General features: G+C 37.0%; 1 protein-coding gene across 4 annotated transcripts in view; it reads right to left on the reverse strand.

The window, feature by feature from the left end:
- The window catches only part of LOC123561737 (uncharacterized), a 348,910-nt gene that overhangs the window by 156,211 nt on the left and 167,555 nt on the right, over window positions 1-25,144 (reverse strand). The window lies entirely within an intron of this gene.

Consider the following 25,144-nt stretch of genomic DNA (forward strand, 5'->3'; position numbering starts at 1 on the left):
TAAATATTACCTTCCAGTTACAAGATATGTAATATGGCTATTACACCATGTTATCCTTAAGTTCAAACTTACAACGCAATAAATCAACGCATTGAATAATATAAGATCCGTATATCTCCATAAACGTTTTAAAATTAGCTACTATTACGATAATGAGACGTTTTTCCGGATGCCAGATAATTTATTTTTGTTTAAAGATCATTGTAAACTTTACGGATTGTTAATTATAAATGTTTTCTATTGTGAGCTTAACTATCTCATGCTGTTTTCTCTACAATGCATCAGGAAACATAAATTTTCATTGAGTCAGTTCATTTGTATAGAAATAATTTCCTTGTGTATTAAAATGAACAATTTAACATGTTGACTAATAATGGCAGACCTTGTTTATGAATTCAGAGTAAAGAAGTTTCCTTTTGATATATGAAATATAGTTCAGATGGAAGTTGATTTATGTTGCAAACATTTCTGTTCATTTAGTGTTATATACTCCGATACGACGTTACTTCCCCTTACTGGGACAGTATGTAGCTTGACAATATTACTGTATCAAGGCTGAGATAGTAAAAATGATATGTGGTTAATATGCCAGAACATAATCGAACAAAATCAGTTTTCATTTCCTGTACTAAAATCTGTCTGAAGATCCTTTGGAGGCATAAAATGCAACCAAGCAAAATAATAGTAGGCTCGGTTTTTATTAAGTCTGTTAATGAGAGGTAATGAAATGTGCAACATCCCTCACACCCTCCCCACCCTCACCCCCACCAACCCCCAGCACTAGTCTAAGCGGAATTCTATTACAGTATAATTCAGTGTAATCTATGATCTTAAAGGACCAGAAAAGGTAAACCATATTAATATGAAATGAAAAGGAATGACAACAGTTATGAATCACTCAGTGCAATACTGATTACTTACGTACATGTAACAGATACATTTGCGCATTGCTATAGCTTAATCAGTGCATGAGGTTCCAACGTTATTTAAGCGGTGAATTGTGAACAGTATGAATTGAAAACATGGACCAAGTGTCATTGTAAGTATGTGTAAAGGCAATTACCATCTATTTAAAGACTTGAATAAAAACGATGGGTAGAAATGAAGCTCAAATGGGTTTGCTTTGTTGCATATGTTTTCATTTCTTTCCATTTCCTTTCATTTCTTTTCATTTACAAAATGTATCCCAGTGATCTGCAGTTTGTTCAAACACTTCTGTACAGTACTATAAGCTGATGAGTTTCTTGCTAACATTTGGAACTATTTCACCAAAGACAGTGTTTATCTCAATCGAGTAATTATTAAAACATTCATATTCAAACGGCTACATCACCAGCCAGCCAACGTGACTTTTCGGCATCGAACATACGGGAAAAATTATTCAGGTAACATTTTTAAATATATACATTTTATCAATTGACGAATTGTTATAAAATAGATGCGTCAAGGAAATGAAAACAACACTTTCCTCGGCCCAAAGCGACTGCCACACATACATTAACACTTTTTGTTTTAAGGAAAGCACCCGTCTTCCTGTCTTCGATGCGTATTATATAATTAAGATCTGTCAAGTAATAAAGAATTTATAAGCAAACATTTTATCTGAATCAAGCCATATCCCTGTGTGTACGATACCTAAATGTCAGGTTGTTTGTGCTTTGTTTCATTACAAACGTTAATACCTATAACGTAGTTATAATAAAAATAAAACAACAATACAAAAATCGAATGAGCCTTTCTATTGAGCAATATTTACAACACTTTGAAGAAATAACCACAGTGACTTTGAAAGTTTTACAATGTTCTTGAAGGACAACCAAGCAATGCAAGAATGTTGATTCCTAAATAATGTAACTTTACTGATAAACGTTGTTATTCTACTGTCAGCCGACATGATTTAAAGAAGCACTATGGATACATTTAGATCTCATCAGGGTGGAAGATGAAGATCCGATTTACTTTCACGTCGCATATGAACAACATTCAACACAAAAAGCTCGTGTGCGACCATCATGGTATCCAGTAGCAGATTCTTATCGGGGCTTATATTACCTCCTGATACTACCCTTTAAATACGGAGTGCCACTCAAGTGAGCTATCAGCACTTATGTCACGTCTTTGGTTATGACGCAATCTGACTAAAGTACATGATCTTCTAAACGAAGATCTGAGAACGGTCCATTCACATTCGTCTTCAGTATATTTTGGATTTCCAATATTGCTATTTATATTTTCGCAAATCTATTTTTATTTGAACCAATCAGACGACTTCTTCGAATGTCAGAGTAAGAAAAATTTGCAGTCAGTCCAAGGTTCGAACCCGGGACCCCTCGCTAACAGAGCAAGTGTCCTACCGACTGAGCTAACCGGCTATCTGACCTCTTACGACTTAAGAATTGTAGATATCAAAAACCAAGGCTTTTTTAAGCTTGCAGAATGTTGTAAGTTAGCTTTTGATTGGCTAGCGGAAGGGTCGTCAGAACGAGGCTATCAATAGCTCGTGTTCAGATCCTAAGCGTAACGTAATAGGATATGTACTTTAGTCAGATTGGTTATGACGTTGCCCAGAATCGAACCCCAACCTGCAGCGCTCAAATCGGGTACTCCACCATGAGCTATTGAGAGGGCACCTAAGCATGGGGTGTGGGAAGGTCATGCTTGTCCTGTGATTTCACCGATGATTGAAAACTCTTACAGCGGGCTGTAAGATGATTCTCGTTCTATAAATGATGTATGACGATCCTAATCTATGTAGAAGATGCTACAGTAGTAATCATTTTTACGTAAAACCGGATAAAAAATGAAATACACTTTTCCTTGTAATATATTTATCTATTAAAAACACGTTATTAACGAAAAGAACTTAACGTTTCACTGCAGATGATAAAAAATCAGGAACTATTACGTTGCTTTGTTCTATGTAACGTCATGACGTACTTCCTGTTTACGGTCGCAAAGTTCCCGCGCTTTGTAAATACGCTTCTGTAAGAAAAATGTGCTATAAGAAAGCCATTTGTTCAATTCTAATCTTACTATTATTTGTTGAATAAGGTATGCAAGATAAAGATTTTTCACCAGTTGTAGGTGCAGATGGAAATATCCAGCTGTCCGCAGAGCTACCGATTATCCATTGATATCCGATGTCTAAATTCTCTTTTAGGAATGAGAGTCAGTGAGATCGGCTTTCGTCTCTTATTATTACATAATAATTTAGAAGGTTATGTTGCTTATGTGTGATAAAGGTCGTGACTTAAATATAAAGGTTTGAATGACTATTATTTCATATTGAAAATATATAACATGGTATATTGTAAACATAATGAAAATATGAAATGTATGAAAAAAAGACATCGCATAATGAAAATGCACGAAAGCAAGAGAATTTAACGAAAACTTTGTTAATAAGCCCGGAATAACATAGACCTAAGTAAATGGAATATACTACTTACCCTTTAAATTACTAAAGAGAAAACGACGCAAAGGTGCGCTCAGAGATGCTTGAAAATGGGATGGTATCTATTAGTAAGATTGAATTTAGTATGAATTTGTGTTAAACGACAAGAGTTCAAAACAAAACTTGAAACAAGCTAAGAACGTCCATCGAATTTCAGTTGATTTATATACGAATATTTTGTTTTATTATAATGCACAATATATATAATGTATATGCATTACAACAAAAGCAAGGACACAGGTGTTGTGAAAGGGGATGTAACAGATTATGAAACGGTTACAACAGATTTATAACCATCCCACCCATGCAAAATTGACTGCGCTTACCAACAAACTTTGGATTAAACAGAAGGATATTATGTATGTTTCAACGAAACTATGTGTTAGAGGTTTATAGCAAAGTGATTAACAAATAATGCAGGTATGTACGGACCTACACATGTATATAAAACAATGCAATTTTCCATTGATCACTAATTTTTGTATGACCGATAAGTTGAAAACAACCCTGTTTATATATAGGCACAACCAATCTGTAGAAATGATGAACAGCAATCTCAAACGATTATAGCACGCCTGCCTAATAACATCAATAATACGACTGACCAAATGAGCGCGAGGTTGTTGCTACAAGAAGGCCAAAATAGAGAAGTGAGCATTTAACTCATACAACACGACCGATGTATATAACAAACCAATATGTCAAATTAAAACTTTCGGAACTATGCTTCGGACAATGTCTAGAAGTTAACTTTAATGAAATAAAGTTCAATACTAAAAAATAATAACCAATATTACTAATAAGTTGACTTAATTGTCCCTGAGATGATTTCCACAAAGTTGAAAACACATCACTAATTCGGCGTACATACATATAGCGCCAAGACGGTGTATTTTCTGAATTGAACAGTTATTTCTATTATGTATAGTTCACCATAAGTCCTGTATACAAAAGATTTTTGTCGCTGCTTGAAAGGTTGTTGCAGCATTAAATGTGTCAGTAACACGTGCAAACTAAAGGATCCGGCAGCTTGTGAAGCTAAAAGATATTTCTATATATATATATATGTAATTTGACTGCAGAGATATATAGAAATATCACAGCTCAAAGAGTATGAATCCTGGGACATTTATAGTTGGAAAGGATTGTTTATAGGTGATCTATGAATTTCAGGTAAAGAAATACTTGTCAATACAATAAATATGCATAGGAAAGCCAATGGGATTAATTTCTTTCCAAACTTATGTTTGAACGGCTAGAATATATGCGTAGGTAAACAATGAGGCGTAACATTAGGCAGGGCAAACACCCACAAAAAAATTAAAGGAATATATTTTTTAATAGAACATCAATTTACTTATCTGGTAAAATAGTTCGGAAGACAATTAGCATTACGCCAGAAAAAATCTAATAAAGTAAAAAAAAAAACATTCCTTTATTACAGTTCAATTTAACTGATCGATGTAAAAAGTATTTATACATACAGAAACTGCTTAAAATATAGTCTGTAACTTGACTATCTATAATGGAAACTCAACAAAGAGCATTCCCGATGTTACGAACATTTTGTCGCTAAATTGGATATTTGAATTTTAAAACGATTTCAATGTAAGGTGTACAGTTTCACTTTACTTTCATGAATTGCCATCATCGTTCGTATCTACTTAATTTGCCACTAAGGTAGAAAGCATTTCTTTTCATTACATAGGTGATTCTTGAAAGGCGTATCCTCAACAATTTTCGTCTGCAGAAAACGTGACCTTAGCAAAATCCCTACACCTTTGTAATCAAAATCATATCTTGGCATCGTTGCATAACTTCAGATAAGTTTAGAAATGTACGATTAATAGTGTCGTCAATTGATATGACTGTTCTCACAACCTTACGTTTTTATACGATAATTGTTCATTTACGCTTACATACAGTAATACGGTTGTAACACATTTCACTTTCCGCTACTTTTATTCTATATTGCTTTCCACTACTTTTGTATCTTTCCGCCTCTTAATAAACGTATTGAACACGTTCAGTTGTTTCGAATCACCAAATGTTACATGGTGTCAGAATCAAGCCGAGTTAGCGCTCACAACGCGAAATCCAGTTTAATTCAATCCGTAAGAATGTCACCCATCCGTTTACGGTCAGAACTTTCAGACAGCAACAGTATTCAGCACAGGATCCGCGTCTGTTTACAAAAGTGTACACACTTTCGGACAGATAATTCGGACACGCAGAATTTGTCATGGTATCAGGTTTTAACTTTGACCACCCTGTATTTAACTGGAACGCAGCTGATATTTATCAGGAATTTGAGAGATTCAAACAGCATGTGTCATTTGTATTTAAAGGTCCTCTATCCAAATCTGACAAAAAGGATCGAGCAGGTTGGCTAGGTTTGTGGATAGGACAACAAGGTCGGGAAATCTACAAAACATTCACATGGAATGAAGGGGAACAAGATGATCCAGACGTCATTCTAAACAAACTACAGCATTATGTTAGACCCAGAAAGAATAAGCGTATCGCCAGGTTTCTTGCATCACAGAGAAAACAGTCGGAAGGAGAAACATTCGACAATTTTGTTAAAGACTTGCGCATATTACTAATGGACTGTGACTATGTCAATTCTGATGATATATTGATAGACTTGATCATTAATGGTGTATCACATCCGAATGTCCAGGAGAGAATGTTAGACAGAGGATCAGACTTGACATCGGCAAAAGCACTCGAAATCGGTCAACAGTTTGAATTATCTCAAAAACAATTGAAACTGATCAGGAGTGAAGAAGTAGTGAACAAAATTGGAACTAAACCCTCAAAGAAGCCTTATAAGAAACCTCAAAGTTAAGTACAAAAGCAAGTACAAAAGCAAAAGTCTAGCAGCTCAACTAGTGGAAGTAAAGATGTCAAATCCAGGGCCCGTATTCATAAAGAATCTTAGAATCACCTCTAAGATATTTCTTATCTTAATTTTTTAGACTTAGTTATTCTTAAGTTCTTATTCTTAAAACGGCTTAGAAGAATCTTAGCGAAAAAAGTATAAGAATAATTTTTTCTTAGTTTCATTTCTATGTCTATATTTAATAAGAAATTAGGAAAGCCTGTCACAGGTTAAATTAAGCTTAATATTCTAATAAGTCTATACAGTAAATATGCAATTTATGAAAAACTGTTAATTGCGGTTATTGGCGTCCATTCTATTTTTACTTTTCTAAGATAATTCTTAAAAGTTAAGATAAATGGCCACCTGTCTTAAATTTTAAGAGAAAAATCACCTACTTAAGATAATTTCTAAGCCAAATTTTGTTCTTAGTACAATTCTTAGGCAAAAGTGTTTCTAAGACACATTTTAAGCCAAAAATGAGAAAAACTTAGAAAATGTAGACTTCTAAGAGATATTTCTATCTAAGATTCTTTATGAATACGGGCCCAAATGTCCAAATTGTGGAACAGTGCGCATCAAAGGCAAATGTCAAGCAAAAGGAACATTCTGCAAGTATTGCAAAACGCCAGATCACTGGTTAAGTGTTTGCAGGAAACGACTTAGGAGAGTCAACTTAGTAGACGAAACAGAGCAAGAAATCTCAGATTCAGATGATGAAGAGCTGCTTTACATACAGACAATTGACATTGCGAATGTGAATTCAGTTCAAGACAGCAAGTCGACAGTTCATTTGAGTATTGGTGGCAAGATTTTGCATCGACACTGGGGCAAAATGCAACATTTTAGTTAATTCAAAGTTCCAGACTCTACAAAAAGGAATCACATTGGAGAAAAGTAACAGGACCCTGAAGTAATTTACGAATCATGAAATTGTACCAGTTGGTAGAATCACAGTCCCCGTGAAGTTAAATTCAGATAGTCAAGAAGTCATGGCAACATTTCAAGTTATTGACTTAGATCAAGAATGTGTTATCAGCGAAGAACTCGCAGAGAAGCTTGGACTAATCAGAAGAATTCATAACGTCAGTGATTTCAATTCTGAAAATGATCAGGAACTTTCGCGAGACTTTCCTGAATTAGTTAGGACAACTGGTACGTTACCAGGAGAGTATGAAATCAAGATCGAAGAAAATGCTAAAGGTGTAATACATCCCCCAAGAAGAATCCCTGCCGCGATTCACGTAAAAGTATTACAGAACTCAGAGATATGGAAGCAAACGGCTTCATTACTCCTGTGGACGAGCCGACTGAGTGGGTCAACTCGATGGTTGTTTCGGTCAGAAATGACAAAGTCAGGATTTGCCTAGACTCTAAGGACGTAAATAAGGTAGTCAAGAGGGAACATTATCCTATGAAGACAATAGATGATGCAATACAAAACATCACAGATGCCACTGTCTTTTCCGTCCTGGATGCAAAATCAGGTTTTATGCAGATACAACTGGATCAGAAATCGTCGTATTTAACAACAATGAACACTCCAATAGGGAGATTCCGCTGGCTTCGACTTCCATATGGTATCCGTTCAGCGCCAGAAATATATCGGCGAATCATGGATCAGATGCATTCAGGAATTGATGGTGCTTACGCAATCATCGATGACATTCTCATAACAGGGCGAAACATGGAGCACCATGATCAGATACTCAGACAAGTGGTTGAAAGAGCCACTTCATACAATCTGAAATTGAACTTTTCCAAACGCTTAATTAGGCAGTCTAGAGTTAAGTACATGGGACACATTTTATAGTCTAAAGGTCTTCTTCCAGATCCCGCAAAAGTTTCGGCAGTGTTAGGAATGCCCGCTCCATCAGACAAAGAAGGTGTTCGCAGATTCTTGGGACTAGTTCAGTATTTAGCCAAGTTCATTCCTAATCTCAGCAAGATAGATGCTCCATTACGCGTCTTACTGAAGTCAGACTATCGGGAATCGATAACATATTTATAGCGCATTTATGTAACGTGACGTACCGCGCTTACGTTGACGTCACTGCCTACGTAACGTTGTTTTGTTACACATAACACATAGAGTAAAGGTCGAATCTGGAAACCACAACGCAGTTTGTTTGTTCATTATACATCCCCACATTGTTGGTGCCGTGAGAAATTCTACAATCATTACGATGAATCTACAAAAGCTTATTTCTACTAGAGAGGGCCAGCGTCGTCTTATTTCTATACAACTGGAGAAATTCAACAACGAGTTGTCACAGTCGGAGAAGACAGCCCTGCTCGAAATCATGGAGGAGAAGGCAGAGATCATCAAGAATCTGAACGAGAAGATTGTAAATCATCCAGATGTTGAAGATTTGGAAACAGAACTGGTAGATAGTGATGAATATTCCATTGACATACGTTTGAAACTACGGAAACTGAAGGAGGACATCACGAAGTCTAGTGAAACTAATAATGGCAGTGTGATCCGTGATTCGCAGGATTTTAACGGTAGTGCTAGAACTGTATCAGGTGAGAACGTTTCTCATTCTAGTAGATCTATTCATAGAGTACCATCTGATAATTCATCATTTCATAGACTACCTAACCTGAGCTTACCGACGTTTGATGGAAATGTCGCACAATGGCAGTCATTTTGGGACTAGTATGAGGCTGCTGTACATTTGAACCAAACTCTGTCTGATGTCCAAAAGTTTAACTACTTACGTTCCTTACTGCAAGACACTGCATCTACCGCCATAGCAGGTTTTCCACTGACTAACGCAAATTATCAGAATGCTATAGATTTGTTACAAGAAAGATTCGGACAATCTCACAAGATAATAGATACTTACATGCAGTCGCTTCTAGATCTGCCGATTCCAGACAACAGCGTGGCGAGTCTACGCAGATTTCATGACAAAATGGAGAATTACATCTGGGGATTAGAATCTTTAGGTGAATGTCAGAACTCTTATGGAGATTTACTTGTACCTATAATCATGAAAAAACTTCCTGCCGAATTACGACGGAATTTAGCGCGAGAACACGGAAACGCACGATGGCAACTGCAAGATTTGAGACCAGCTATTGCCAGAGAAATTAACATTTTAGAAGTGGGTCAGACCGACGACAATAGAGAACCACACGTGCCAACGGCGTCTTTATTCACTGGAACCGGAAAGAAAAAATACATAACAAAGAATCATCCGCGCACGATTAACAGTGATAACAATAAATCAAAGAAACTGTGTCTATTCTGTGGAGATCAACATACGTCCTTAAACTGTGAAAAAGTGAAAACCCTTGATGAAAGACTTTCTATCGTAAAATCTAAACGCCTATGTTACAACTGCCTGGGAAAACACCAAGTTTCAGATTGTCATTCCAAATTCCGGTGCAGGAACTGTCAGCGAAAACACCACTCCAGTATTTGTGACCAACCATCATCTATGCAAGGTTTGAATCCAAGTGCATCGCCGTTCGTGAGTTCTACTTCCGGTCCAACGGGAACGCCGGGAACCGCTATTCAACTTTATTCAACTACACATCAAAGGTCGAAAGTTCTACTCAAGACTGCAGTCGCTCAAGTAAGTTCACAAGATGATATTACAACTGCTACAAACATATTATTAGATGAAGGCGAGCAGAGGTCTTTTATTACAGAAGGGCTTGCTGAGAAACTGAAATTAAAACACACCAGTTCGGACACTATATCTTTAGCATGTTTTGGTGGCAAATCAGAACAGTGTCGTTATATACCCACGGGCAGAGTGTTTCTACACGTCGAACAGGAAGAGTCCATACCGCTAGACGTACTTATTGTTCCGACCATTGCCGTGCCATTACCAAACTTACAGCAAGAAGTGAAATGCATGAACTATATTAGATGTCTTAAACTTGCGCATCCTATTTCTGACGCTGACGACGATTTCGAGGTATCGCTTTTGATTGGAGCCGACTACTATTGGCAGATCGTCCAGAATGAGGTCGTCAGGGGTAACGGACCGACGGCAGTGAAATCAAAGATCGGGTATCTACTGTCAGGACCACTTCCGGTTGCTAATAAAAAGTCGTCTGCTAGCTACATGTTTAACGTCATTACAGCGCCACCTAATGTCACAGACCTTGAAAGATTTTGGAAGCTCGAATCAATGGGGATATCTGAAGATGAGGCTGAAACATCTACTTCCGGTATACTTAACACCTATAAAGAAAACTGTATCACGTACAAAGATGGGCGTTATGTGGCCAAGCTGCCTTGGAAAGAAGATCACCCCGTGCTTCCTACCAACTACGAAGTTTGCAAGAGACGTACAGAGAACACAATTAAACGACTTTCAACAGAACCGGATTTACTAAAAAAATATGGACAAATCATAGACGATCAGTTGAAACGCGGATTTATTGAGATATGTGATGCAGACGCCACCCCCACCCACCCTGTACATTACATACCACATCATCACGTAAAGAAGGAGTCAAATACAACACCTATCCGTATCGTGTATGACTGCAGTTGTAAGTCACGTGACCAGCCTAGTCTGAACGATTGCCTGTTGTCTACACCTCCTGAATTAAATGATTTGACTGGAATTCTACTTCGTTTTCGAATGAATAGATACGCCATAGCAACAGACATAGAGAAGGCTTTTCTTAATATTGGTCTAGACGAGAAGGATCGAGATGTCACGCGATTTTTATGGCTCAGCGACCCTAGCAACCCAGACAGCTACTTGACAACATACAGATTCCGTGCAGTCCTTTTCGGAGCTACGTCATCACCTTTCATTCTGAGCGCAACAATATTGAAGCACCTTGAACTCAACAGCGACAAGAAGGCGAGTGAGTACTTACGACAAGATCTATACGTTGACAACGTTATTTCAAGCTTCCAACAGGAAGATGAGCTTCTACAGTTCTACAGCGAATCACGTGAGCTAATGTCGTCTGCAGATTTCAACTTGAGGTCCTGGAGTTCTAACAGTAACAAGCTCCGTGTGCAAGCAATCAAAGATTCAGTCTTAGATTTAGATCGATGTCCTAAGGTACTCGGCATGAGATGGGACACAGAGAGTGACGTTTTACTGTATCCAGCGAAGAACATCCCAACTACCCAAATTATTACCAAGAGAGAAATATTACAGCATACGTCCCGACTCTACGATCCCTTAGGTCTACTTAGTCCAGTTACTATCAGAGCGAAGCTACTTTTCCAAGAATTATGGCAACAGAAGTTTGAATGGGACATGCCCTTACCGCACGACATACAAGAAAAATGGCGTAGTTTAATTACAGACTTGAATTCAGTGACAACCACTACGTTTCCTAGATCCTACTTTGAGAATACACCGCATACATTTAACTACACCTGTATTCACATATTCTGCGACGCTAGTTTGTTATCTTATGGTGCTACGGCATACGTCTGCAGAGACAACCAGTCTACATTGATGATGGCTAAGACGCGTGTTGCTCCGTTGAAAAAGTTAACGTTACCGAGGTTAGAGCTGATGGCTGCAGTGATTGGTTCCAGACTCTGTAAGCACCTGAAGCAGAACGCCAGCATACCACAGATACACCTTTGGTCGGACAGTCAGATTGTGTTGTACTGGCTCCAGACGTCCAAGACACTCCAGCGATTCGTTAGGAACCGTGTGACTGAAATCCACGAGCTGACCGAAAACCGGAAATGGAGGTACTGCCCGACGAAGGACAATCCCGCAGATTTACTCCCCAGAGGAATTTCGACATCGCACTTCAAAATTAGTAATCTATGGTTCCACGGACCTAAATGGCTCACTACACCTGACAGTTGGCCAGTTTGGCAAGAAAAAGATACTTATGTTACTATGGCAACGATTACAGATCCTGTACCTACTAGCAAATCGGAAGATACAGCTTTACCAGCGAACAACAGCAGTTTTGTCGACATGTCAAGATTCAGCTCGTTGGCAAAGTTACTCAGAGTTACAGCTTATATACTGCGTTTCATAGATAACTGTCGAGGTGGGAGGTCCACTCGAAGTCAACAAACTTAAACTACAGAGGAACTTCACAGGGCAGAGAAGGTGTGCATACGAAACTGCCAGATGTCTAAATATCAAGCAGAAGTGAAAGATATACAGACCAAGAGATACAAACTCCCACTATCTAGACAACTTAAATTATTTCTCAACAATGGAATTTTGAAGTGCCGTGGACGTATCCACAATGCACCACTAGACGAAATGACCAAGTACCCGTACCTGTTACCAGCTAAACATCCATTCACCAACTTGGTTATCAAGGACGCACACTCAAGATTACTACATACCGGCGTTAGTTCAACTATCATGTTCTTAAGACAGAAGTACTGGATTCCGTCTATCCGTCAAAATGTGAAGGTCATACTACGTAAATGTACCTGTTGTAAGAAGATTGTTGGTAAACCATACTCGGCACCTGATCCACCTCCATTACCAAAGAGCAGAGTTTCTGACGTCAAGCCGTTTACCTACACAGGAGTAGATTTCACTGGGGCATTACTGGTTCGAGATAACAACAGAAACGACGTTAAAGCATACCTATGCTTGTTTACGTGCGCTACTACGAGAGCAGTTCATCTAGAACTAGTTCCAGATCTATCAGCAGAGTCATTCCTACAAGCATTCCGACGTTTTTGTAGCAGAAAATCTGTTCCTTACGTCATGATGTCAGACAACGCCAACACCTTCTTATCAGCATCCAGACAGTTACAGGATTTGGTCCAGTCTATCACAGTTAGAGAAGAACTCAACGACAGAGGAATTGAGTGGAAGATGATACCAAAACGCGCACCTTGGTTCGGTGGAATGTGGGAACGTCTTATAGGTCTGACGAAAACAACGATAAAGAAAGTGTTGGGACGGTCCTATGTCACCTACCAAACGTTACAAACTGTGATTACGGAAATTGAGGCGATGATTAACGATAGGCCGTTGACGTATGTCACTTCCGGCGCATTAGATGAACCGAAAGTACTTACACCGTCACACTTACTTTACGGCAGACGAATCACCAAACTACCATACGAAGAAGATGTCCCTACAAACCCTGTACCGAGTGACCGCCCGTCAGTTATCAAACGGGCTACGCTACAAAGGACGATGATCATCCATTTCCGGGATAGATGGCGTCACGAATACTTAACCGCTTTAAGAGAACGTCATCAGACGACAGGCAGAAATGTCCAGACGATATCTGTTGGAGACGTTGTGCTGGTCCACGACGATGTTCCCCGTTTGCTTTAGAAACTTGCTGTGGTTGAAGAACTTGTTCCAGGAAAAGATGGACTTATTCGAAGTGCTAAAATTCGAACTCAAAATGGACTTACAAATCGCGCAATTGTGAAATTGTATCCTCTAGAAGTGTATTAACTTTCACGAAGTGACTGTGAAAATTCAAAGAAAATTGAGAGACTGTGTTCCATGTAAGATGTGATTTACATAAGAATGTTTCTTAAGCAATAGTGGTTTCTTTAGGGTAATTATGTTATTAAAATATTTTATTCTATTCTGATTACTTTTTGCGGCCCCGAGTATGTCGGGAATCGATAACATATTTATGGCGCATTTATGTAACGTGACGTACCGCGCTTACGTTGACGTCACTTCCTACGTAACGTTGTTTTGTTACACATAACACATAGAGTAAAGGTCGAATCTGGAAACCACAACGCAGTTTGTTTGTTCATTATACATCTCCACACAGACGTCTAGTTTACCTGGGCTTTTGAACAAGAACAGTGCTTCCAAGAACTCAAAAAGCTTTGTAGCTCACCACCAGTTCTGGCATATTACGATGTCAACAAGCCCGTTGAAATAGAATGCGACGCGAGTAAAGATGGTCTCGGAGCAGTGTGGTCGCAAGAAGGTCATGTCATTGCTTACGCGTCTAGGTCGTTAACTGAAACTGAAAAACGCTACGCTCAAATTGAGGAGATGCTAAGTGTGAAGTTTAGTGTTAACAAATTCCATAATTACGTTTTCGGTAAAGAAACTACTGTCTACAACGATCACAAACCGCTATCGCAGATCTTTGCCAAGCCACTACTGTCAGTTCCTATGAGAATCCAAAAGATTCTTCTACAATTTCAGTGGTATGATCTGAAAATTATCTACAGAAAAGGAACTGACATGAAATATCCGATGCATTGTCACGCGCATACATACCTGTACAGCAGTCAGACAACCGCGATGTTGAAAATACAGCAGATCTCATTAGCATTATATCCGTCAGCAAGGACAAATAGGCTACAATACAAGAACTCACAAAAGCTGCACTTGATGGTCTGTATGAAATAATTGTGAATGGTTGGCCTGATTTGAAAAGGGAGGTAGCGATTGAAGCACATCAGTATTAGGACTCAAGAGATCAACTGTCGGTATTAGATGGGATTATCTACAAGGGACTTATAATCGTGATACCACCATCTCTTCGCGCAGAAATGTTGGAACTGGTTCACAAGTAACATTTAGGCATTACTAAGTGCAAACAACGTGCTAGAGAAATCATTCGTCAGTGAATGTATTCCGTGTGCATCAGTGTTGAGCAGTCAACCAGCTGAACCTTTGAAACCAACCACACCACCAGATTTGCCGTACAGTATGGTGGGTTCCGATCTCTTTGACTTTGGATCAAAGAAATACTTACTATTAGTTGACTACTACTCAAGATACATAGATGTAGTACATCTTGAATCATCAGTTACTTCTGGTGGTACCGAAGCTATGCAGTCAGTCTTTGCTACTCATGGAATACCACGGAAACTCCGCACAGACAACGGACCACAATTCGCGTCTCGGGAATTCAAAACATTCTGTCGCGACTTTGGCATTGAACATGAAACTTCTAGTCCGCACTTCCAGTCAAGTAATGGTGAAGCTGCACGCGCGGTTCAAACTGTACAGTCACTTAATTACAGAACAACGCCGCTTGAAGGAGTGAAACGGTCTCCCGCGCAACTCCTTATGGGACGAAGACCTAGGAACATACTACCAGCAGCAACAGGGGTATTGGCACCGAAGACCGAAGATTCACAAATTGTAAAACAGTTCTTACAGCAGGACAAGCAGAAACAAAAGTTCTATTATGATAAAAGAAAGGGTGTGTAGTCTCTTCCTACGCTTAAACCTGAAACATCAGTTATGGTTAAACATGGAAACTCAAAAACTTGGTCAGGTGGCACATTTATTAAGAAACATGATAAACCCAGATCTTATATTGTCGCTTCTGGAGATAAGTTGTTTCGTAGAAATCGCAGACACTTGAGAAAAACTAACGCGGTCGCAAAATCTCAGCCGTCAGATGATTTCCTAGATGAACCACCGGATGATATTCCGTCAACAGATCCACATTCGCCTATGAGAAAGTCCAGTCCCACCAAGGAACGACCAGTTAATGAGACTTTGAAAAGTGATCAGTACACTACTAGATCAGGCAGAACTGTAAAGCCTCCAGTTAAACTTGTCTTGTAATTTTGTATACATGTGAAAGTTCATATTAGTTAAGTTTAGACTGTTGAGACTGATAGTTAAGTGTTAGGACTATTGATCAAGTTTTGGGATTACTTATTAACTTGTGTAAATGTATAATTATACAGTTGCATACAGTTTCTAGTCAAGTAACTCTTATTGGACTAGTAGTCAGTTTAACAGTTTAAGTACTGTATACTTTGAATTCATTTTCTATAAAAGTGTTTCTGGTAAATTTAACTACATGTGTCAGTAAGACTTTTCAGTAAAGCTTAAGCATTTATTGGTTACATGTTGAAACTGTGGTTATTTTTAATTTAAAATAGGAAGGATGTAACACATTTCACTTTCCGCTACTTTTATTCTATATTGCTTTCGGCTACTTTTGTATCTTTCCGTCTCTTAATAAACGTACTGAAAACGTTCAGTTGTTTTCGAATCACCCAACGTTACAACGGTAAAACAATCTAGATTTAGATGGGGAAAAAGTGAATATCAAGCTAAAATAAAAAAATAAAAAATGATGCAAAAGAGATTGAATGGTACACAGATATCAAATCAATGTTAACATGACCTGTTTCATCTATAATATTGCTTGTTTGTAGGCAGATAGAGAACAGCCTTATTTAATGGCGTTCAACTGAGAGTAATGTATGCTCTCTGCTCATGGGCATAAAATCGGGGCTTCCGAAAGAGATAAAAATAATTCTACCCTTTTCGAACGTCTTTCCAAAAAAATGCCATTTTTTCGCTTATTACGTTCATTGGTGTTTTAAAATGTATACTAAAAAACGGAAACGCTTTAAATTTTGTTTTTGCACTTTGAGACAGAATCATAAATGGATACGATTCCAAGTCTGCTGAACTTTTGGAAAGGAGTTCAGTATAAGAGACTTGTAGTATGAGACAAGAGAACGTTAAAAGCAATTATCATGTGATTTGTGTGGCCACATGTCAACAAGAATGACCAGTTTTAGGGAACACATAGCGCGTCACACTGAAGAGATGAGATATGTGTGTATTTGTGCTTTGAATACAATACAATTGGCATCGACAAAGTATGTGCATGTTTCATTAATATTCAGTTGCATTTAGGAGTGCACAGTTGTAGCAGATGTACATTTCTGCACGAAGTGAAAATACGGAGTGTTCTGGAATTGTTCCGTGCATTTCAGTTGTACCGAACAAACGTCGAATCGCACAAGGAATGTTTAAATCTTTAATATAAAAATAGTTTACAAAACTACATTGAAACTATTACATTACCATGATTACCACGTAATAAAAGTTTTGATTAATATAATAGGCTATTCTAGAAACTATCTCAGAATTTTAAGAAAAACTATTATTTTGGATTCTTGAAATGCGCAGGACAATTCTAGACTAGTCAATATTCTCAAACTAAACATTCTGTTATAATATATATAAATACCAAGTTTCTACGTGCCTGCCTTGATGTTTAAAACCCAAAATCAATGCATAACTTGTACGGGTGTTGATTTTTTTTTTTATTCTTCAAAACATGAAGAACGCCTATCTTTATCAATCTTATATGAACTGGATATATTTGATAACAAAAGAATAAAAAGATCTGCTATGGCGTTTTGATTGTAAATCCTTTTTTAAAAACTAGAACGACCTGAAAAGATGTATATGTGTATGTTTATTCATACTTAACAAGGTTATTTCATACGTGACCAATAATGACGTTTAGGTCTGAAAATGCGGTGATGCATTTTCCATTACTGTCCCTATCAAATAAGACGAGACTGCTGTTATGATTAAGATTATTTTCACCTTGACGTCTTTATCACTTAAAGAGGTGCCAATGTCCATCGTAAAAGCACTGTAATATTGATCCAGAGGTCATGAGTTCGATTTGCGCCGTAGACGAACTTCCCTCCACTGCGTCTCCTATTCCTAAATTGGCTCTAATGGTAAGAACGTGATTATGTTGTAAGAACATTTTTCACAATGATAATTAAAAATGTATTGGGAATAAATGCATTATTATCATAATTATCATTATAATTATTACTATTATTATTATTATTATTATTATTATTATTTTATAGATCTAGCGGACCTGACTCGGTTGTTAGTTAATACAAAAGCTATGAAACGAGTCTCGAATATTGTAGTAAGCGAGTCTCTGGACGAGTTTTATATACAAATGTATTTCTCTCCCAATATGCTACATTATATAAATATTTTGGCGACATAATGTCTATATACTTGCACGGTTTGCTGAGAAGCGGTATTTCTCTAGGCCATATTAACGGGATTGCCGTCTTAGCATTTTTTCGAATTTCCACATTTTCCTTATATTTTGGCAATTTTCACATTTTTCTGATAATCCTTCCTATTTATTCTCGTCAAAGTCAAAGGTCTCCGAAAGAGCAGGCATTAAATCCTTGTGATTCGATAATACACACAACACTCTCTATGTCCAAAAATAATTCGTTTTTCTGTCAAAAGGGGCACTTGCTTGCCGTCACACCATTACAATTTTTCTAAAGAAACCAGTTTTACCGTTACCAGGCCAAAACTGCCCATCTATTCATAAAACCATTAACTATGTGTGTGTAATATTCTATTTTTGCCTTTGCATGCGCTTTATTTGGCCAAATCTGATCAAAGAGTAAAAAGTATTGCTTCGAAATTTCGACTCGACGAAGGTGTTTCCAATTTAGCTTGCCCTGTTACCGTAAACAAATGACGTCAACGGCAAGTGGTATACCACTCTTATATTGTTTGATTTCTTTTAAACTTGTTTTAACTTAGCACGTAAACATTATTTTCTAACACTGTTTTCTACCATAGCGCCTCCCACTCATAATCGTGAAAAATTGCTCGAGTGTAACATATAGAGATAGATGTTTTTCTTTGATATACTATATGAATAAATAGCAATTTTGGGCTTATAAAATACTTCTATTCTTTATGACCAATTAACCCACGGCGGACGGATGCAGTGAAACGTAAGTAGTAGTCATCAATTGTTATCCAGCAAAGAGTGCAGCCTTAACCGTTGAGCAAGAGGTCTGGCTCTCGCGCGCAACACGTCAAATTGTTGAGGAAAACACATGTGCTAATTAAATTAAAACCCTTTAATGGATGGCGCAGTTATTGACCTGATGTGCGGCCCTGTGAATACTTACTTATCACATTATTGGAAACATTTGTGTGAAGTTATATCAAAATCCCTTGAAGTATAGTAGAGGTGTGGACCGAATAAGAACTGACTTACAGACTGATGAAGTTACAAACGGAAAAGAAGCGTAAACCTATAGTGCCAAAATATTGGTTAAAACCAGTAGGCGATAATAATAATGATACATAAATTTTATCTAACTATCAAAGTTTATACTTACTTACTTAAAGAGCGAAAGCGAAACAAGGAAGAATGGTTTTAGTTTTTCAGTTCGTCGTCACATACTTGATAACTGGAACAAAGTCTGGTAATTATCATTTCTTTTTTGTTAAATATTGTGATATTGCAAACTTCCGTTAATACATATTTTGTATCAAAATTTAAAATTACCTAATATTTAATCATTGTACGTTATACATGGAGACACAGTTGATATACCCAGTATTTTATCGAAACTAATTTTACAACATTAAATGAGAAACATGTAATAAAAAATTCTTAACTTGTTTGAGAAATAGTTTGTTTTGATATTAGGTACATGCTTTCATCGAGTTACTATATTATACGTATTTTTAAAACAAACTACCCTAGGTTCAACGGAAGTGATAGACTAAAGCTTAACAAAATGATAACATCTCTTGATTTAAGCCTGTCTGCAGGGTTTTTGCTATTGTTTAATAATGATTATGTAATAATCATCTATTATATGAAACTGAAACACAACTGACCATGTAAATAATGACAGCAGCTTTATGAATAGTTTCCCGTTGTCACAAAACCAAAACTTTCATATGTATCGCCGTGATTATATTATCTTCAGTCTTTTAAAGGGTAAATCCTCATATTTTCTAGTGGCAGGATTAGTATTTACTTTGTCAGCGATGCGAGTAAAATTAGGAACTACAGGAACGTTGAAAATGGCATGCAATGTTACCGAAATAGATGCATCTGTGATATACAACATTCAAATACGGCGAGAAACAGACCCAAGATCTAACTACACATGGGAAACCCTCGCTGAAATTGAAGCAGGTTTAACCGAAGCTCCAGTTTTAGATAAAGACATGGTAAATGACAAGGGTTTTGTTGCTGGTGGTGTTTTGGATAAAAATATACCAATACGCACTTACTTAACATTAGATATGAATAAAGAGAAGCTGACATATAGTGACGCCAGAGACTACAGATGTGAGCTGACCTATAAAAGTAACATTACTGGTAGCGTTGCCTCTGTTAATAGAAATGCCAGCCTTTCAATTGTAGGTAAGTCTGTTTATCCGTCGTAAGATAACACAGTGTTTAATTTTGTTTATACTGAAAGCACCCGATTCATGATCATTCACTATCCGCCTGATCAAACCACAGCAATTGAACGGAGCTATATCAGTATCAGTGTATGGATCATCCGCGTAAAATGCATTTTCTAAGAAAAAAACTGATTCTGAAAAAATTGATGATCAAGTTAGGCCCAGGGTATTACTAGAAATAATGTAAGAACCTTAAATTAATTTCAACATGGAGTTTTATTGATGATTTATAATATTGAGTTACTTATGCAATACTGGTAAAAAGTCCTCAAAATAAATCCAAGCCAAAATTAGGTGATATCTTAGGGCAGCTTCATTTAGATTTTAATTAAAGAACATAAATAATATCAATTAAACAAACTTTTACTAAGATTTCCGTGCATGCATTACATAGTAAAACAGTTCAATAAGCATTCTATAAATAACAGTACCCCACCCATCTGCAGGAACATTGTGAATACATTTTTGTTTTACGAATCTCCGCTATTTTATTTTTGTTTCTGATTTTGAGATGCACATTTTTGATGTTAAACTCCTTTTAACTCCAATGCTGAAGAGTCTATTTTAGAAATATGAATGCATAAGTTTGGTTAGAAATTCCAAGTTCTGAATTTTAACGCTTATGTTCTGAATTTTGACACTCAACGCTTTTTGACAAAGATGGTAAAATACTAAGCGTAGACTACCAGTACTTTGCTAGAAATCTAAAATGTAGACATTTATGCTGTAGTACACATTAGACATTACTTCAGAATCCAAGAATCAATATAAAAAATGTGCCATGACTTTTTCACGACTTCCTTATGTTAAATTTCGTTATATGCTTCTTCTTCTACACAAACAGTTTATGTTGGAATTAGTTTAACCCCAAAAATAAGGTAAAATGGCCAGCCTAAGTTGATTGATAGGTTGATTAAAACTACCTACACTGTATATTATACTACTTATTATACTACATCTTTTAGTATCAATGGATGTTAATTAAAATACCTAGACTCAAATACCCTTTGCTATGTAACAAAAATATATGTTAATTACTGTTTAGAGTAATAAATGAATATAGTTATTTTTAAACATTAACATAAAATGCATTTATTATTTTGTTAAAATTTGTTGTCAATGCTCTGCTTTAACATGGTCTGTACCTAAGACATAGTCCCGGCTGTCCATGTGTGGTTCGATTTAATATCTGGATCGGATTTTTCTGTGGTCTGGAGTTCCTTGTTTCTCATTCTAAAGCGACTGTTAATTAAATGCGTGTCAGTTAAAACATTATAAACATTACTATAAGGTCACCGCTTCTGCGGCGAAAACAAATCTGACTTTTTGCGTTTGGTGCATTTGCTGACTAAGCACGTTGCTGCGTAGTCTTGAAATGGATATGCTTTACGCATTACTTTATTGTTTCATATATATATGTTTATCTGGCAAGGGGAACATGATTATGGCAATATATAGATATCTAGGCAGATATTATGGTCGGACGTATATGTATCCTTAAATTCTATGTTATCATTTTATATTAACCATATATTTCATTTCAACAGATACTTAAATCATTAACTTGTTCATTCACTTTTTATCTCTTCCGCCTGTGCTCTAGCAAAAACATATATAATTTGATGTCTAACAAAATATGTTATATGACATGCTTCAATACTAAATGTACTACTATTAGCAAATGTAATTGCTACTAGTAGATGATTTGTGAATATATTGTCAAGATCAAACTGAAATTGTTGCTAAACTTTCTCTACTGATATTTTCTCCTATTATTTTAAGGTGACGATGACCACAACAAAACGCAGTCGGGTTGGTATTTTTGTATTACGTTTGTACATAATGTTGTCGTTGATTACAATAATGCTATTTAACAAAGAAGACTTGAGAACCAATATTTTAACCTAATAGTAAAAAGAAACACTCTAGCCTGAAGTAAGACATAGTAAGTTTTCCTATTAGCTTAAACAGTCATTCAAGACTATAACGAAACACAGTTGTATAATTGCGAAATGACACTGCAAAAACATTTTTTCAATTAAAATGCAATTCAACTGAAGCATTATATGTGCAAGATTTTATACTAACTGCTGTTTGATCGGTTAATTTCTTTCCGAAACCAAATGTTTTAAAATATTTCTAAAACAATAGTGTTCATTGAAAGGACATGAGTTATCATATAACGTCAATACGAGTTATAATATGTTGTCAAATTAGACATGACTATCACATCGTTTTGAAAAGGTCATGATTACATTGTACCACTGAAAACGTCTATTGCTATATAATCTTTTATTTGAAAATGATGAAAAGTCAAACCAAAGTATGAATCTTAAAACGTTTTATATTTCACCTTCAACCGATGTTGAATATTCATCTCAACGAAGATTTGTTGATCATTGCACATATAAAACGTTAAATTACATACAAAATCAAAGGAAAGCCTATTTTTTTTGTAATACTAAGTAGCTAAGGTAAGAAATCATAAAACTTCAGCTATACTCTACATAGAATTGTACTCTTATAAAGTGCAATATTTTGCCACATTTGATTTTTCGAGCAACAAAAATCTGAGGACTATTTGAATCCGCCATTATTTTTTCACGCCATTTCCCTATCCATCTTAAATATACTCAAACGCAATAGAAAGTGTGCACTTTCTAAATTTGAATATTCTTAGTTCTAAAAGATGTATCCGTTTAGAATTTGCATCATATTTTGCTCGAAGCATGTACGACTGATATTCCTTCAAGTTTACGATAAAAACTAGGTGGAGTCAAGAAAACTAGCGATCGTTGTCTTTTGCACGATTTGCACGTGCTACCCAAAGGAAATGTACATGTCTATAAAAGCGTGTTTTGTCAGTTTTCTTATACCTTTGGTGAAAGGAAAAACACATTAGATTTCAAATCTGTGCTGTAATAAAATGCCACGACTTAGTTAAACTCAGCGAATTGAAGCATCAACAATGCTTCAACGGGGTGACCACGTTATTTATGTCAGTAGAACGCAAGAACGATTCGGACTAGGATCTTGAAAGATGATAGGGATGTTGGTCATGACAAGCAGATGATCCTATTGATTTTGAGGTCAGTAGATCAAACGTTAAGGAAGAGTGAAACGGTTTCCGGATGTTAACTCAAATACGCATAGCCCTAGAAAGTTAATAAAGGTGTTGGTCATGACCAGCAGATGACCCCTACTGATCTTGAGGCCAGTATGTCAAAAACCAAGGTCACAGTGATCTGGAATAGTTAAACGGCTTCGGATGATAACTCAAGAACATTAAGGCCTATGGTAATGAAACTTCATTGAAATGTTGTCAATGATCAGCAGATGACACTTATCGATTTTGAGGTCAGTAAGTCAAAGGTCAAGGTCACAATGACCCGGGACAATTTTAATCCGGAGAATAACTTGAGGAAATTTGGGCATAGAATCACGAAACTTTATAAGAAGGTTGAACCTGACCAGCAGATGATTCCTCTTGATTTCGAGTTCAATATCTCAAAAGTCAAGGTACATTAACCCGGAACAGTTAATCCGTTTCCGGACAAGAAGTTGAGAACGCTTGGACCTATATCATGTAACTTTATAAAGACCAGCAGATTTTGAGGTCAGTAGGTCAAAGGTCAAGATTATATTGATGCGTGTGTGTGTTTTTGTTCGGGTTTAACGTCTTTTACAACATTATTTTCAGTCATATAAACGACGGTGTCTACTTGTAGCAGTGAGCACAATGTCCAACTTTATAGTACTGCCTCACTGGAATATCACGCCGTAGACACGTGGCATGATACCCCATCAAGTCACATTATACTCACACCGGGCTGGCGAGGAAGCTGCTTGTACCATTTTTTTACGTCTTTGGTATGACGCGGCCTGGGATCGAACCCACGACCTCCAGCACTCGAAGCGGACGCTCTACCACTAGGCTACCGAGGCGGTACAGTAGAACTTTTTTTGCCAAATAACTAGAGAATGGTTTAATATCACATTTGATACAAAGGTCACTTATGACTGGTAAATGACCCATAAAAAATTTATTATTTATTTGAAGATAGTACGTCCAGTGCACAGTGACAAATAACTTCTGTTCCTTGTGCAGATACTGAATGCATCAAGGGGCCTCCGTGGCCGAGTGGTTAGAGTCGTTGACTTCAAACCATTTGCCCCTCATCGATGTGGGTTCGAAACCTCATTTGGGGCGTAGAATTCTTCACGTGAGGAAGCCATCCAGCTGGCTTACGGAAGGTCGGTGGTTCTACACAGGTGCCCGCTCGTGATGAAATTATGCACGGAGGGGCACCTGGGGTCTTCCTCCTCCATTAAAAACTGGAAAGTCGCCATATGACCTAAAATTGTGTCGGTGCGACGTTAAACCCAACAAAAAAAAATAATAAAAAATGAATGCATCAAGGGTGGTGACATTTCGTGTTCTACGAGCCCTCAAGAAACTTATCATAACATGTACGATGACACCATTGTTTTGTAAAGCAAAAGAAGAAAATAATTTAGTGTATTTTTTGGAAAACTTTCTACATCTTTCCTCCCCTGTAACTAAGATTTACTCATTTAAGGCTTCGTGTGCGCGTATTAAGTTGCATTGTGCTCAAAATTTGATGCAAAGTGTGTCTTTTATAAAAAAAGAAGTATCCAGTAATAAAATCTTCTCAGACACACGTATTTGTTCATTTTATTCTTTTTTTCCAAAGTGTTTTGATTGAGTTAGCTCCATTTCGAAATTTTTCCCTACGCTATTATCGAAGGGTCCTGGGTACAAGTCTTTATTGAGCAACAATTAACTGGGTGATCTCAGGATCAATAAATTTTACAGGTCTTGAAATTAAAATT

This window comes from Mercenaria mercenaria, chromosome 10 (genome assembly GCF_021730395.1).
Source record: "Mercenaria mercenaria strain notata chromosome 10, MADL_Memer_1, whole genome shotgun sequence".
NCBI classification, from domain to species: domain Eukaryota; kingdom Metazoa; phylum Mollusca; class Bivalvia; order Venerida; family Veneridae; genus Mercenaria; species Mercenaria mercenaria.